Raw genomic sequence first — 15,173 nt, forward strand, 5'->3', positions numbered from 1 at the left:
CAGGTGGCAGATGAATAGGGAAACGTCACAGAAATGTATGAAGAACCAGGGGGGAGAAATGTAATAGTATAACAGAAGTCAAAGAAAAGAGAGAATTCCCATAAGGAAGGCATCATCAATACCAGTAGTTTGAAATGCAGCAGGGAAGTTTATAAGGTAAGTGGATGAAATAGGACCATTAGATTTGATGGTCATACATTTAAATTTAAGATTCAAATTCCATCAGCGAAATTTTCATGTCATGATGTGCATAGACGACAAAGAGAGCCATATGAAGAGTGAGCTAGAAGTGAGAAATGGGAATTGCAGTTACAGGCAGCAACAACTCAGAATTCTTTAAGACCTTTTAACTTAACTTAGTATTTTAATAAGGGAAACACAGAGAGAGAGAGAGAGTGAGAGAGAGGGAGGGACAGAGGGATGGAGGGATAGCTAAAAAGTGGAAGAATGAGGCTCAAAGGAAGAGACGTTTGTTCTGTATTTTAATTAAAAAAAAAAAAAGATATGAGTGTGTTTACTGAGGAGAGAGTTGACTCCTTTTTGTGGGGGAGGGTTGGAGCACTAAGAGTCTGAAGATTTGGGAGGGAGACAGGATTAACTGGTGAGGCAGTGTGCCAGGGTACTGGGCTAAAAGGAAAGGAGGTCCCATTAAAATGCTGACCTTGGACAGGAAAAGGAACACCTTACCCTCTGAGAATGGAGGGAATGAGGAAAGGATTGATACAGAGGGAGATAGGTGTGGGTGTAGGCGGGGCAGGAAGTAGAGGTAGCCCAGCTGAACTGCCTGAATCTGGTCCACCCAGCCAGCCTGGCAAGGACTCAGCACACAGTTCCCCGGAACAGAAGGAATCTGGGCTGGGATGATGACAGCTCCAGAAATGGCCCAAACAGAGCCATCAGAGGCCTTCCCAATAAGGTAGCAATTCACATGGATCACAGGTTACAGAAGGAATCTAGAGGTTTCTATTCAACTCTGATTTCTCAGGTAAAGAAGATGAGACCAGAGATTAAGACACGCTCAAGGGCAGTTACTGGTGGCTCTCAGACTACAAACTGGGTTTCTTGGCTTATGCCTCCCTCCGCCTTTACAAAAATATACACAACCAATTTTCTCCACCTCTTTCCCTGGCTAACTTTCCCTCATTCTTCTGCTTTGCACACATCACTTTCTCTGAAAAGCTTCCCTGGCCTCTCCCCCTTCCCCTAAAGCAGATCCCATAAAAGCTGTTCTACGTCCCTTTTACTTTTTCTTTGTTGCACCTCGTTGAACAGGTTGAAATTCTAGTTTTATTTACGTGCTTATTTAATGTTCCTCTTTCCCAGCAGATATTATAAGCCACAGGGGGACAGGACTCTATTTGTTCACTTCTGTTTCCTGCTCAGCACACAGCTCAAAGCCTAGCATGGAATTAGTGTTCAGTAAATATGATGAATGAATTTATATTCCAAGTATATGGTGTAGGAGTATAGTATTCAAGAATTTTATTTGCAAATTGAAGTTCTGCATTTGTGAAAAAAAGTCCAACGTGGGGTGGCAAGAAGGCTGATTTATATTTTCCCTGTAGGTCGGGCATATGTGAAATGCTCAATACATATTTGTTGATTGAATAAGAATTTCTGCACTACTGGAATTTTCATTACCTTAAGAAAAACAACAACGACAATATAGCTTGCCTCCAACCCACTGAAACCAAAGATACTACCTAAACATTAAAACAAAAAACAAAAAACTATTGAAACAAGTAAATTAAGATTTTCCAAACAATGTTATTTATTAGAGTTCATCAGAATTTTGTTAATAACCAATTTATGATGAAAATACTGATCACATAATTAAGGTAGCTTCTGGGATAATATATAACTAGAAAACTCAATGTTTAATTCCTAAAGTTTCACACTTTTGGAATGTCTCAGAGACGTCTTCTCTTATGATACTAAATGAACCTGAACTTACAGATTTTTAGGACAGAAATTCATGCATTTGCAAACATTTAAAAATAAAAGTCATCACCAATGAATTGCCTACCACCTTTCTCAGGAAAGGAAATTCATGAACACATGCATGAAGATTAGCACCACACAGTAGGCAAATATTTTTCCATGTTCCACCCAAAGTAAACAAATGAAAATAGAAACTTCAAGGACAATTATAAGATATCTCTAAATTTAAAGACACAGCATCCTTTTCTCCTTTGGCTTTCCTCTATGCTTTTATCAGGAATAGTCCTTAATCAGTTGTAACTGAGAAATTCTAGCAGGAAAACATTTCTGCTCTTTTGATTGTGAGGTAGTTAATTTTTGTCTTACATTTCTTTACTTTCAAAACTTTATAAAACAAAAGAAAAAAAAACATGGAAAGCACTCAAATGTTTGTTGATTATGGATATTAAGAGACATTAGCGAATCTACCTGGTCTAGCCCTTAATTATACCTACAGACCCTTAGATTCTAATTCTTTCATGGAACTTTTAATTTCCCTAAGAGGCTATTATCCCTGTTAATAATTAAAACGTTTCAATGTTTAGGCATACACAGTGTCACAGTGTTGGCATAAAAATGCTTTGTCATGGTTATTTGGGCAAGTTAAGCGGAATACGAATTCTTGAGTTTTCAGGGAAGACTGATTTCAAATAGTCTATCCTGTTGTTCATCCAAAGTGTTTTGCATTTTACTAGAAGATTCGGTTAACTGTATCTCATACCAAAATTACTGGCAGATAGATGATGGCTTGGACTGACCATAGTTGAACAATGAGAAATGTAACTTTTTCCAGATATTTCTGAAGGCACACACACAGTCCATGGTTGGGTTATGTATTGCTAATAACCCCTCTAGGGCTCAGCTATCCTGTCATCTTGGAATTTTCTGACTCTTAAGATCTGTTGAGTTCGCTCACATTCCTTCCTGTTCTATTTGCAGTGGAGGTCTGTGGAAGGTTATACATTCTCCCCTTGCCTATACTCTCAGCCTCTACATGTATTCCTAGTATTCAGGAAACTAAATTTCTGCACTTGTGAAAAGCAAACTGTGAGCTTACTGAAAGGCAGACATATAGTTGACCAAGGCGAAATAATTATTAGTACTTTAAATTTATCCTTACTTTCATTATATCAAAATACTAACTTGCATAATACAGTTTAAAGGTACATCACAGTTGTGACTCAACTATTTTTGCTTTTTCCCAATTTTAAGATAAAATGTACAAATGCATTATGTGGATACCTTAAATACTTAAAGCATTGTGAACCCACACGAAACTAGCAATAGGAGAAAGAAAAAGTGGTTTGAAAGAGTTTAAAACTAAGCTCTATATAAACGTGTGTGGGAGTAGAGTCTAAAAAAATAAAACAGATGGTAACTTGGAAAATGGCAACGTTTAAGATATGGAAAATACTGAGTTGAAATAAAGTAATAAAACACTGGAAACAAGGTCACCAAATTTGCAAAACAGGAGCAGAAGAGTTTCCGAAAGATAGCGGCCCATTTAGGTGATGAACACCAGATGCCCAGTGTAGTTCAGTATAAACAAAAGTATTCTGATTAGCTTCAGGGGAGAAAGAGAAAAGAACCAGGTACCAAAGGTGGGAAAGCCAAATAGCCCTGAACAGACTGGGGCACATGGCTCTCTAACTGCCCCTGGGGAACTCCAGGTCTAAGGACAAGGTAGACCTCTATCCTCCTTTCTGTCAGTGAACTGCCATCTGCAAGTGTTCAGTTCTTTGGGCCACCACCATGTGCGAGTGAACAACCTGAAACATTGCTCTTGGGCCCACAATCACGCTGCGTTTCTCTAAGATAAGAAACAATCCCCAAAACACATTCTGTGAACAAGGGGCTATGAGAGTTGTAGGAAGTGAGCATTCTGAAGACAGCTGTGAGAAATCATCACAACCTCATCAACAAATGAAAAGTATCCTTCAGGAACCATGCCATTTCCTTCAGGAAGTTCAGGACATCGGTGTATTGTTGACCCTTACTTAAATCCAAAGTCCATTTCCCCAGCATAGCCAATTAGGCATTGCAGCTGAGGGCAGGGAGCTTATTCTTACTCTGGGTGGGGCTGTGAGAGCGTGGGGCAGGGGGGAGATGGGGTCGGGCGGGCAGCTTGCTCTGTGTTGAGCGTCAGTGTGGGAGTCTGTCTCCTGCCCTAATTTTAGTCCCGCCTCTAGGATCTGAAGTCTAGTCCATCGAGTGCTTTAATGAGTGTTTTACAGTCTGTGGAACATGAGGCTGAACACTCCCTGAGTCTGAGCACATCGTTTATGGCAGGAGACAGATTTATTTACTGGACGGTCCAATAAAAGCCAAGGTATTCATAGACACAGCACGTGCTAGAGGAGACTTCGCTTGCTGTAGTCTAAAGAATTCCAGACTCTGAGTTAGTACAATCCCAGGGTTCTAGTCTTGGCCCTATGACTAATTTAGGGTTCTATGACTTCAGCTAAGCCCTTAACCTCTCTGGGCCTCCATTTCCACATCTGTGAAATGGAGGCACTAAACTAAATGACCTCTAAGCCCCCTTCTGAATCTAACATTCTGGAATGACTGTGGACTGTGTGTTCAAAAGAGGGAGTAATCATGTTGGGATAGAATGATCAGGAGTTTTCATGAGAGAAGTAGGGTGGTTTGCTCATTTTCTGCAAAATCTGATTTCTCAGTTGCAAAAATCCATAGTATAGATTGCAAATGGCCCTGGTAATCTCTGCCACAAATTATATCTCATTTTTTTTTCATCAATGCAGAGTACTGCATTGTATCTATAAAGTGTACTTCATTTAACCAGCGTATACTGACAACAGATACACTGTTTTTCTTTTTGATCACAAACAACACTTCAACAAAATTCCTTTGTATACTCAGCCCCAAAATTCAGTCTTGGCACCTCCTCCCTCACTTCCCACTTCCAATCCACCACCAGGTCCTGGTGATTTCACCTAAGATCTCAGGAACCCAGCCACTTCTCTCTGTCGAATTACCTCCACTTTATTCAAGTGGAGATTCAACAACATCTAACGCAACAGCCCCTTACTTGGTCTCCTCTCTCCCCATGTCTTCCTTCCAGTTTCCCAACTTGCAGCCAGAGATGCAAATCTTATTTCCCAGTTTATGACCTTCAATAGCTTCTCTCTGTTCCCCAGATAAAGACCACTGCCTCATAATGGTTCTATTGTCTATAATTCATAGACAGTCTGGAATTTATGAGTGTGTTTTTCATCTGCACTCTAGGATGTAGACTAAATTAGTTACCCCAGTCAGGAATACACACTTCAGAGATGGTTAGTAAGAATGTTATCAGAAGGCTATAATCCAGAGGTGGTCTCTATAGGTATGTTAGCTTTCTTACCTCCAATCAACAAAAAGGACTTGATTAATTAGCAAATAAATGTTAGAAGTTATTTTTCCTTGGTGAAATCAGTTTTGTGTAGGGTGTGTGGATTAGCTAGAAACAGCGTCGAGGCACCCCACTCTTGCACCAAATGGTACACGGTGGTGATCCAGTACCTGTGCCATTCCCAGGGGTTCCCGGTACATGTTTGTGAAAAATGCCTTGTCTAGTTCTTGTCGCTCAATTAAACCCTTAGGTTAGCTGAACCCTGCCTCAAGAGGAGTGTCCCCATCCATTTACAATGCTTGGTGTCAGTTTATTTATCTCTTGTAAAAATAAAATACAGTGTGTGTGGAAAAAAAAAAAATGAATACAGTAAAAAAAAAAAAAAAAAAAAAAAAAAGAGGAGTGTCCCATTTGCCTCTAATGAACTTTCCATGAAAGATCTACTTGGAGAAATGAAAAGAACACAACGGGGGACTTCACCAAGCTTACAAAACAGGCTGCACGATTATTTCGATTCCTGCTTACTAATCAATGTTACAATGTGAGGCTAGATTGGGCCTGAGATTGGCTTTGGGACCAAGTGTGAGGCTGTGGGGAAGGAGACCTGTACCCTCAGCCACCTCTAAATATTGGAGGTTTCAACATCCACCAAAAAAATCCTAAATCAGTAAGAAGGATCAGATTGGTTGAGGTCAGATTCTAGCACGTAGCTTACAAGACCCCACACGATACACCTTCTGCCACCTCTCCTGGAACCCCTCATGCTCAGGACACTTCCCAGAACACGGCCACCCCGAGGTGTGTGAGCGCGTGGTGTGCCTTCCCACCCGACGACCCCCTGTGCTCAGTCAGATCGCTCTCAGCCTTCGCAGCTGGGCGGGACGGCCCTTCCTGCCTCTCAGTCCACGCTCCCATCCCACCCCCCACAGAGCCGGGGTGTCCCTCCCTGCGGTCCCTGTGGGAATGGAGGGTGATACGTCCGCGTGCTGACTGCGCTGAGCCCTACGGGGACTGTGTCCAGGCCTGTATGAATCATCTTTGTGTCCCCACCGCCTGGCGCAGCCTCCGTGGACGTTTGTTCAATAGCATTTAGATTTTAGTCTCCACTGCATCAGTATTAAAAAAAAAAAAAAAAGCTTTTTATGGCACTAGGTTCACTAAGTGGAGTGGGCCTTCCATAATGAAAACGTTTTATAATATTTTTTTAAAAATCCAGCCACAATCCAATCCAACTCACAAAGTGAAGGATGAAGAATATTACAATATACAAAGGTGAAGCAATGACCCTTTCTTTTAAATGCTATACAGGCCAACTTAGTTCTGTTGAAAATTCTTCACGGACGGGAGGACCAGACGAGAGCCCTCTTCCTCATCACTCACTTCCGCATATTTCCTAGTTTCCTTTCATCTCAACACTTAGAGCAGGATTATTTTAGTATGCAAATAAGTTCTGCTTTCTCAAAGAACTCCATTTTTACTTTGTTTCCACACGTCAAGTCCTTGGCATCCTCCCTACTTCCCACTAATACAAACATGGAATACATTTCAGCCCAAACTTCTTTACATGTCTGAGGTCCGGGGAGGATTTATAACTACCCTTGGACAGATATTTAAGGAGATCATTTTATAGTAAGGAAAGTTATATATCTAGTTAGAAATTCCAGGGAAATCCCATGTGTTTAATTTTGAAGTTTCCTGTTGTATTTCGTGTGGCTTTTATCCAAGGTAAAGATGAGGTGAGCTGGGAGGAGAAATGCGCTGATTGAACACCTCCCCTACCCCGACCCTTCCTTGCATCCTGTACCCCATAGTGCTGTGCTGGTCCAAACCTCTCATTTTACGTTCGAGAAAACTGAAGGCTACAGAGGCTGAGAATCAGATTTATTAAGCATTTACTAAGTGCAGACGCATGCAGCTTTACAGATAAGAAACTGAAAGCCAGGGAGGTTTCAGGAAATATCTGAGGTCCCGTAACAAATGGCAGAGTCAGGACTCAAACCTGTTGGGAGTCTAGCCCTCATTCCCATCTCTTCTGGGAGAGCCAGGCCTGACTCCAAAGAGGTCACATTTTTTCTTCCTCAAGACTCACTCGAGAAGCACCGTTGACCGGCTGGTTTAGTGATGGAAGAAAGTATACCACCACCCTTGGTTTCTTTTAAGGGCTCCCATAGACTAAACAGATGGTAAGCACCTGCAAACAGAGTGAGTAAAGACATTTAATGGAACCAAACATGCATATGACGCAGTCATCTGTGACTGAGAGGATGATTCTGATGATTTCTGTGTCTCACCCAGTCACACCTGCCAGTGGAGCCCTGCAAGGTGCTGGGGTGGTGAATTCTGGAGATTTCGTTTGTTTGCTTGTTTTGCGTTTTCTTTGTCTAATTAACTCTTACAGAACAATCGCCAGTCCAGGGTTGTAATTTCAGTAATTTTGTTTTCTCTAAAGCTATTTTAGCTTTTTATTTTTATTTTTGATTACATACAGGTCACACTCCTTTTGACCCATTAAACCTTTGGCTGTAGGCAGGGTGTTACAAAAACAACCCTCTAGCTCTCTCCACGCTAGTGGGCTGTGACTTTTCCACACCCTCCTTTGTTTGTGGGATCCCTCCCCAGAGCCACAGTTTCGCCTGTGCTTCAGCACCAGGAAACACCTGTCTTTTAGCTTTGAAAAGAGAAAGCGTTGCATCAGTAATAGAGACTGAACTCATTTTGTGGAGGAGCGATCAGGCCTCCATCAGCGGTCTTCTGGAGCTGGACCTCCGCCTGGGTTGCAGTGTCTCTCTGAAGCTCGTATCATATCCACTCCTAGAACATTTGGCTTCCTTCATCAAAACCAAATCCCAGTGAGGATCATAAAACTGTCCCATCAAGTTTAAAAGAGAATGCAGAGAAACTGTACTTTGTAAACTAAATCTCGACTGTGTAGTCAATTAACTCCGTTTTATAATTCTCTTTAGAAATGACAGTAGCAGGAAATGCATTTTGTTCCATGCTACATAGCTAGCAAACCAGGACTCAAACCCAGGTCATCTTGACCTTGAGCTCTCCCAACTTCCCCACACTGCCCATTAGAGGCTGGCACACACAATCATAGGGAAAGGAATTGCTTTGAAGTAGTTTAGTCAAAGAGTAGAGGACTGGGGGTTAGAAACAAGGGTTCCAGCCCTAGTTTTGCCTCTGACTTGTGCGGTATCTTTGAACAAGCCCCCTTCTCTCTCCAGGTCTCTGTTTTTTAATTTATAAAATGAGGTGTTTCGCTCAGTGAAGCCCCCTTCCAAGTCGGGATTCTATAATCTACAGATTATTTTAAAAGCCCCAGGTTAGTTGCTTAAGAAACAGGCTTAAAAATTTATTTAGAAAAATATTAAAATCTTTTTATCACTCAAAAAAAAAAAAGGAAAAGGCAGCAAAATAATTCGTATCTTTTGAACTCTAAAGCGTGGTTTGTTGCTAACAGAATCAACACAGGGATTCAATGAAATAAGAAAATCAGGCGGGGGAGGAAATCAGTTTTTATGAGGCATTTTCAAGTTTCCATGAAACAGTTACTTCAAAGTCACAATATAAACTTTCAAGCATCTTTCTGAGGTTGACACAGTATATATGGGGGAAAAAATAAACCAAAACTTAATAAGAACCTGCTGTGTAAAAAATAAATAAAATTAAAAAAAAAAACAACCAAAACTTAAAACTGATCAGACTGACTAATTGCCTCCAAAGACCAAATATAAAACCTGCAGAATGCTTCAGTGGATAGAACACTGGGCTTGGAGTTAGTAGACTTTGGTTCAAACCTTGGCTGGGTGACATTGCTAAATCTCAGTATCTTTAACTGTGAAAGGGGCATAATAATTCTACCTATATAAATGTCACAGGACAGTTTGGGAAGGTTGAATAAACTGAAGAATTATATGAAGAACTGTTTCATTATAATTAATTGCCTGCCAAAAAAAATCTCTCACTGTGTGTGTGTGTGTGTGTGTGTGTGTGTGTGTGTATATATATATATGAAATTTACATGGGCACGCTGATTTGGAACTTTAACATGTGAACTGCCTCTTAGTAAAAGGCGAAAAACTGCCACAATTCAAAGGAATGGGGAAAGCTGCCTGAAAACAAACAAAACCCCAAACCACCATTACCACCAAAAAGTATCTTCTTTTTCAGTAGCAAAGAATGCAAAGATAATGCCCCAACCTGAAGTTTGGGAAGCACAATTCAGAACTTGGCAGTCTAGAACCATCTTCACTTCCTCTCTTTCTTTCCTTAGAATCCAATTTGGCAACAAGCCCTGTGGGATGTGCTTTGAAACGTCTCCCAGACTGGACCTTTTTTCTCTATTTCCGCCATCCCTGCCTCGGTCTGAGCCCTCCCCTCGGCATGCCTCACAACTGGGTTCACTGCCGCCAGGCTCTCCAGGCCATCCTCAGTGCTGCCTGATTAGCCTTCCTAAAAAGCCGACTCCCTCAGGATCCACAGTGATTCCATCAGTCTCACCCTATTTCCTTCTACTCCAAAAACATGCCCCTCCTCTAGTCCAGGAATTCCTTTACCTGCCCACAGACTCCAGCCTCAGGTCCTTTGCTCTTGCTGTTCTCTCTGCCTAGAATGCCCTTCCACCAGCCCATCTTATTACAAATCATTTCCCGCATGGTCCCTTTAATGCAGTGCTCCTCAGACTTCACCGTGCTTATGAATCATCTGAGGATCTTGTTACAAAGCAGATTCTGATTCAATAGATCTGAAGTGGGGGCAAGACTGCGATTCTAACCAGCTCCCAGGTGACCACCATGCTGCTGGCCCGTGGACCCCACTTGGAGTAGCAAAACCTATTGGCTCAGTGGGAGAAAAATGGGGAGGGGGTAGTTTTTTGGAGACATACAGACATGGGTTGGAATGCAATCTTTATCAGGCAAATATCTGCATCTGTAGAGTGGGACTATTACCCATTTTATGTTAAGTGATAGGAGGATCTTTTGACTGTAAATAGATACTATCCTTTTCAAATCTGTCTTTCCCTTGGCTCCCCTAAGCGCATCACCTTGTCCCCTACTATGCCTTTCTGATAATCCAGTTTCTCTTTACTCTGAATCTTAACTGGCTTGATTTCTTTTAGCACATAAATCGAGACAAAGGATTCTTAAAGTTAATTTTGTTCACATGGAACTCTGAGCTTATGATACTTTAATAATACCATCCTCCCCTGCAGCATCACACAGAGAGGCACAGGGGCAGAGCTGCATCATCGTTACAGACATGGGCTTTGGATCTGATCTTTTTTTTTTTTTTTTTAATATAGTTTTATAAATTATTTATTTATTTTTGGCAGTGTTGGGTCTTCATTGCTGCACGCGGGCTTTCTCTAGTTGCGGTGCGCAGGCTTCTCCTTGCGGTGGCTTCTCTTGTTGTGGAGCACGGAATCTAGGCGCGCGGGCTTCAGTAGTTGTGGCACGTGGGCTCAGTAGTTGTGGCTCGCGGGCTCTAGAGCGCAGGCTAGAGCTTAGTTGTGGCGCATGGGCTTAGCTGCTCTGCGGCATGTGGGATCTTCCCGGACCAGGGCTCGAACCCGTGTCCCCTGCATTGGCAGGGGGGTTCTTAACCACTGCACCACCAGGGAAGTCCTGGATCAGATCTGAGTTCCAATGCTGCTTCCATTGCTCACCAGCTATGTCCCCTGCCTCATGTGAACTAACACATCTGAGTTTCAATTACTTCACCTGTAAAATTCTGCCTTCATCTCTTGTGTTGTTATGAGAATTAGTTAAGTTCTATAAAGTGCTTGGCCAATGCAGCAGATTGCAAAAATGGCCACAATTCTCCACCCCTCCCTGAATCCATACCATTCTCTAAAGACTCTGCAGTTCCCATCAAAAGGTAGAGTCTGTTTCTTCATAAGTAGATTGGAGGAGAAGCGACTTGTGTCCATTTCAGTCTAGGCCTCAAGGAGCCGTGCTCCCATGCTCCTGCTCACAACCAGGCTGAGCCAACATGTGACCAAGCCCAGGGCAGCCTGTCCAGTGATGGGAAGCAGGAGGCCCAGCTGCTCCCCAGAGGACTCAGCCAACAGTCAGCCAGCACCCAGAGGCAGAGCCACCTTGGTGACCAGAGACACATAAGGGAGCCTGGACAAGACCAGTAGATTCGCCAGGTCCAGACTGCTGATGCACAAAGTCATAAACTAAATCAATGGTGGTTGTTTTAAGCCACTATGTTATGGAGTGGTTTGTTATACAGCAATAGATAACTGACACTGTGTATATGTAAGTAATTTCTCCATAAATAGTGGCTATTACAATATTCTGAGAAAAAGGTACAATGTCAACAGATAATGAATTTTCCATACCATTAAAATTTCTACTTTTTGGTCGGTAGTAGGAAGATGGCTGAACTGGAAATTGGGATTCATAGATTCTGGTCCCAGTAGCTTTTCCAGTTGGCAGCCATATGACCTTGGAAACATCATTTAACCTCTTTGAGCCTCCGTTTCCTTATCTGTAAATTAAGGTGGTCAGACTAAATGACTTTTAAGGTTTTTTCTAGCTCTAAAAAGGATTGAGGATCCATTTTTCCAAAAGGCAATACTTATTTCCTTGTTAACAGATAGTTCTGAACCCAACTTTTCTTTTCTCATAGACTTAGGATGTAATCACAGACACCCCTCCCTCTATTGCCTTCACTGCTCAGCAGTTGGTTGTGACTACGTGTCACACTTATTCTAACAGCCATGCTCTGAATCTAGAAGGTGGACCTCCTTGCTGCGGACCAGGAACCCAGATAGCCAAGCTCATTAGGAATCAAAAGATGAATAATGCCATGTAAGTTCTAGCCAGAATCGAAGTTATGTGGCTCTTAGTTCTTTGCAGGTGCAGGTAGACTTCTTTTACTCCTTTCTAAGTTGCAATAAATATTCTGCAGGACTGAGGCTGTGCAGTGTGATCACTAAACAAGGAGGACACTGTTTTACAGCCATAAAGTACAAATCAAATCTGCATTTATTGCACATTAATGACCCAAGATATACAGTTATCAAATGGGGGGAGAAAGATTTAACACCAAAATTTAAAAAGTTTCAAAATTCTCATGTAGAGATTGACCCTGGAACTAATAAACAAGTAAACTGCAAATACATCCAAATACATTTGTATTAAAAAGCTATACATGTGGCAGTGACTAGAGTGGCTTTTCTTCTCTCACGGGCATTTAGTGCCTCTCACATACCACTAGTACATACATGCTCTAATAGTGCCCTCTGCAAATACAATACAGTCTTCCCTGTGACATACAGCAGGCCATACTGTGGCCAACTTAGAAGAAAAAAAAAAAGACTGTTCCACTGCCCACTTCCATTACTGTTACACAATCAAAAGTCAGGGTGTTTTTATTCCTGGGAGGAATTAAGCTAAATCAGAGAATGTGTGTACAATCTGAGGGCAACAGTTTATCTTAACTTTGCCTTCAGATATATATAGTTAAGTCTGCATAAAGAAGCACCAGGTTGTTGAAAGTGTGAATAAAAAAAGAGGCTCATTCTTTATCAAAAACTTTTTTCTGTGATAGAAACAAATTACGTGGGGCCCTAGAGTAGCTACGGTCAGTAAGGACAGCATTGTAATGAAACATGGCTTCTGGTTATCTACATGGAACACATGTATTTTGAAATGACATGTCAATTATTCAGAGACTTGAGTCACCTAATATTTTCTTTGAGTTAGTATCTTAAATACCTTTGCCTAAATATCTTTTGAATCAATTCACTTCTCTCTCCCCTCTAGTGGGGGTTTTCTTAGCAGCTGCCTTGCTTGTATCTTCCCCATTTCATTCTTCTCACTGCAGCCAGAGTGAATTTTCTAAAATACAGATCTGCTCTGCTTAAAATCCTCCAATGTCTTCTCTGAGGACTGTAAGACCCCCAAAGGCAAGAACTGTGTCCCTAGCACCTGACCAAATGTCTACAAACCCTGGCCAGGTCAGTGTTCCATTTAATTTTAGAAAGCCAATTGTACATGGAATAGAACAGAGTTCACTGTTTGTGGTAAAATTTGAGACATGATATTCCTCTTGCCTTATGTTAATACTATTGATATTTACTGCAGCTCAGGAGAGTCTTTTCTAAGATGCTTGATGACACTGAGTCAGTATTTTGAGTTTTTTTAAGTCTCTGCTTGAGGATACATATTCACATATTCATGTGAATTCATACATATTCATACATATTCATGACCCTTTAGGATACATACATTCATGTATGTATGATACATACATTCATACATATTCATACATATTCATGACCCTTTAGGATAGGGTCATTTTGGTGATATATGGTCCTTTTGAAGATTCCAATCTCTGTGGGACCATGATATTCTCAGGTGAGAAGGGTGACAGTAGATAAAACATTTCATTTTCATTTCATTTTCTTACACAGCATTCAGGTGATAACCAGACTAAGGAAGGCTATAATGGGGTGACCTGGCTGACCTGCAGATGGGTCAGGGCTCAGGTCTATCCTCTCCCCTAGGACGAGCCTATCAACTCCTCTTTTCTATATATCTAGTAAGTCTATCTGCAACCAATAATCAATCTAATGCCCCAAAAAAAGAAAGAAAGAAAAAAAAAAAGGCAGGAGCTAGGTACTATTTTACCAAAAGCCAAAAAGATCCCAAGGTTCTGGGTTATTGAAAAAATTGTGGAACTAGGGGAATTTGAAACAGTCCAGGTAGAGGAAACCCAGCTACCAAAAGGCTGGTATTCAATTATTCAGAAACTGGGGTCCATTCCTGGAAGCACAGTCAATGGGCTCTCGCGGCACCAAGGGTAGGGCAGTTCCCGGAGCAAGGAGGGCAGTACCTGCTCTGCCCTTGGGCTGACACTGGATTCTGGCCAGAGCTCAGCCTGGTTATGTTGCCAGGCTCAGACAGGGACTAGGTGGAAAGTCAGGGGGGATTGCTCCATTCTAGGCTAATGAACATGTTTAGTTGATATGCAAGTCATTGTTTTGTTTTAAATTCCAGATATGCAAGAGCTCTTAGAACATAGCGAAGACTGGCCACCTTGATCTTCAGGTGTCATTAACATAGCTAAATCTTGAGAACCTCTGATAACCAGGCCTGGGGAACAGATGCCATGAGATAGGAGCTTATCACATACTTGCTGAATCAAAGAACAGGATCAGGATGGACACAGAGAGCAAAGAAAAGAAAGAAGCCGAACCTTGCCTTCTTCTATCAGTGTCTGCTCCATTTGGCCTCTGTGATCAAGGCAGCTTCCTATAACTGACTCCTCACACTTTAGAGAAATACAAATAACCCCAGAACTCTACTTCACCTTCAGAGCTTGGTTATTGTTTCAGTGATCTGCCTCATGACTGTTAGGATGTTCTACAGACCTGGGTGCTTAGCCTTAGAAGACTTTAACATGTCTCCTTCTTAAACTAGTGTTAACTGGAGGAGTCAATGTGAGAATAAGTGGCAAATATAGAATCTATTGTCTTTAAAAGCAGCAACCACTTTCCCCATCTTTCTCATTCAACTCTCAAGTGTTTCCAAAATAGCGTGTTTACAACCACCCACAAGCCATGGTGAGAAGTGCCATCAGTAATTCTCTCTCACTGTGACAGGAAGAAAATAAACACCCTATTCTTTAATGCTTTGAACCACCTCATGGAACACTGATTTCCTCTAAATTCACTGGGCAAACATCTATACTGCAATGGAAAACAACATGTACTAAATTACTAAAGGGAGTTTTTGTTTTGTTTCTAAGGTGAATTACAGTGATTGAGGAAAAACAAAACAAAACATTGATTTTTGTCTTTTATCACTGGAAAGTTTGTTCAGTG

General features: G+C 41.6%; 1 protein-coding gene across 1 annotated transcript in view; it reads right to left on the bottom strand.

The window, feature by feature from the left end:
* Positions 1–15,173, bottom strand: part of C4H4orf19 (chromosome 4 C4orf19 homolog) — an 82,858-nt gene that overhangs the window by 66,843 nt on the left and 842 nt on the right. The window lies entirely within an intron of this gene.

Source organism: Eschrichtius robustus, chromosome 4, assembly GCF_028021215.1.
Source record: "Eschrichtius robustus isolate mEscRob2 chromosome 4, mEscRob2.pri, whole genome shotgun sequence".
Taxonomy (NCBI): Eukaryota; Metazoa; Chordata; class Mammalia; order Artiodactyla; family Eschrichtiidae; genus Eschrichtius; species Eschrichtius robustus.